The sequence below is a fragment of the Grammomys surdaster genome, unplaced genomic scaffold, assembly GCF_004785775.1.
Source record: "Grammomys surdaster isolate TR1022 unplaced genomic scaffold, NIH_TR_1.0 724, whole genome shotgun sequence".
Taxonomy (NCBI): Eukaryota; Metazoa; Chordata; class Mammalia; order Rodentia; family Muridae; genus Grammomys; species Grammomys surdaster.
Window position 1 is genome coordinate 584,740 of NW_021605143.1, and position 2,685 is coordinate 587,424.

Below are 2,685 nucleotides of genomic sequence, written 5' to 3' on the forward strand. Positions count from 1 at the left end.
GCACTTGTTGCCCATCTCTGGATCAAGATGTACCCACCCGTTCCTATCTACACATGCTCTCCCACCACGCACACACACATGCAGTTGCTAGCATCTAGCCACACACCAAGCGTAGCCCCTGCTCACGGGTGGGTGGCAGTGGATACTTCATGCTGGAAGTGATAGAAACCAAATGGCTGCAGAGGGTGGCGAGTCTGGAAGAGCGATGTATTAGCTATCGTTACCACTATTATTATCCAATCCATTGTGGGCACTTGACCTGCCCTGGGAGGCTCCCAGTGACCTCAGCAGGGGGCTTGCAGGGCACAGATCCCTTGCCTGAGGGCAGATAGGAGAGGGGTCAAGCAGGAGCCCTCAGAGATTAGCCCCCCCCCCCCAGAAAGGCCAAGAATGGAGATATGATGAAAGGCCATTTGCCAGGACTGAGTGTGTGTCAGTTTCGAGGTGATGTATTAACAGAGCCTTAATGAGCTCAGAGAAGGAAAGCAATACTTCATTGCCTGGGCACTGGACAGGATGTAAGTGAAGGAGGAAAGTGACCAGGCTCCCCTCACCTGCTAACTAAAGCCCTCACTGTGACCCATGGCCACCTGAGAATCAGAACCACCTGATACTGCCAAGTTGCTGGGCTGGCCTGTGGAGCCTCACAGAGGCTTCTGTGGCACGCCAGGCATCCCCGATGAGGTGTGAGCAAGCCCTCCTGAGATCCTGGCACTGAAAGGCTTTTGTCTCTAGGCAGACATGAACATTTCCTTCAAGCTGGGTGCCTCAGAACGCACCACCTCATCTTAGAGCCCGGTGTAGTCTGGTCCCAGGGACACCCATCAGCAAGGCCAGTCAGCCTTGGCATCCTGTCACAATTCTGGATTACGGAGGTATCTCTGCTTAGCTCCAGTGGACACTGGCCCTCAAGGGAGCCTGCAAGGGCTGGGGGTACAGAGAATAGGGGTGCAGGGGCTCTAGATCAGGCTTTTCTGAGTGCTCCTAACCAAGGCTCTTCTCTCTGGCCTCGGATGTCCTAACAGTGAAGAAAGATCGAATTTAAGTAGTTTCTTGTTTGTCAAAGCCCTTGCCCTGCTAAGATGGGGACTGTAGCTGTTTGCACCCTGCGTTTCTAATTATGATGCTGAGGGCCTGGCCCAGCACTCCTGAGTTTTGGCGAATCCCTGATTTGTGTCAGGGTGTGTGGGTGGGTAAGAACGGGAAGGTGGGATACAAACGGGAAAATTCTGGGGCCAGAAAAGCCCTCCCCCCCCCCGTCTTGATGAATTTCAGAACTTTATTGGATACTCGTCTTATTTCCATATTTAGACTATGGGCTGGGGGTGGGGGGAGTATGATTGGCGACCTGTGTCTTTCCTTTCCCTGGCATCTGCCGAGCTGCCTGGGTCTGTGGGATCCTCGAGTCTCCGGAAACGTGATCACAAGTGAAGAGATAGTCTTAGAATTCTGCCAGACTTGGAGGTCAGAGGCCTGTTCTGCAGGTTAGAGGAAGCCCCTCCAGCGTGAGTCCTGTCCTACGGATGCTCTTGCTGAACTGCCACCCGGAAGGAAAGGAAGTCCCAGAAAGGGTGGCCTCAGAGCCCCCAAGCACTACCTACGGGTGGGAAATGCTGGTCACAGAACGTCTGGACGCTCTGGGCTACTCCAGAATCTCCAAGCGTCGCGCCTGTGCCATGGCCTCCTAAGGCCGAGGGAGTCTTGGCCTTTATCACCACAGAAGCTCTGAGATGCTTGCTTAAAACGGAGCCTACTCTACATTGGGAGAGCCTCAAAGCAAATTCCGCTGTCACCTGTAAGCCCACTAGGTGGCTGGGGCTCCTTATCCGTAGGTCCTGGTGGGCCCAGGATGACCGTAGTCTCTTTGGGCAAGCTCTCCAGTGTGATTGTAGCACCACCGAGTCCACTGCTTCAGTAGTGTACACACACACACACACACACACACACACACACACACACACACACACTGTTCTGTGGCACCTGTGCAGAGACAGTGCCCTCGCCTGGTTATGAGCTCTGCCAGGGGCATCCTGCACGCTGTAGCTCTGCACGCCCAGGGCAGGGACGTAGGCCATAGTCCACAGGCGTCCTAGGAGAGGTGGTCTTGGCCAGGCAGCGGACGGGGCGGGTCCGGCCAGCCGCCTTCCCCTTTGCCCTTCGACCCAGGAAGCGGCTCACAGCCAGCGGCCACTCAGGGCAGCCAGGAGCTCAGTCCTGGCCTCTGCGCCCGTCCGGCCTCCCCGGTCTCCCCGCCTCCAGGCCAGCCTCCACCCCCAGCGCAACTTCCCGCTCCGACGGGAGGGGAGGCGGGAGCGGGCGAGCAGCCTGAGAGTGGCGCAAGGACACGCTCGCACCGAGGGTCATTTGCTCTTTTTCCCCCGGGTGGCTAATTTATTTTCGAGCCCGGGGAGGGAGAGGCGGGGCGGCGAGGCTGCTGAGAGGGGCCGGGCAAGCGGGGCGGGGGCGGGGCGCTGGGAGGGGCGGGGCGCGGGCCCGGAGGGAGGGCGCTGGGGGCGGGCGAGGGGAGGCGGGGTGGGGGTCCTGCCTGCGGGGGGAGCCTGGGCCGCCCCTTGTCCGGCCACCCCCACTGCCCAGTCCCGCTCCCGGCCGCGGCGGCCGCAGCAGCCGCAGCAGCAGCGGCCCCAGGATGGTGAGCGCCGCTGACCCCCAGCCCTGGCCCGTCGC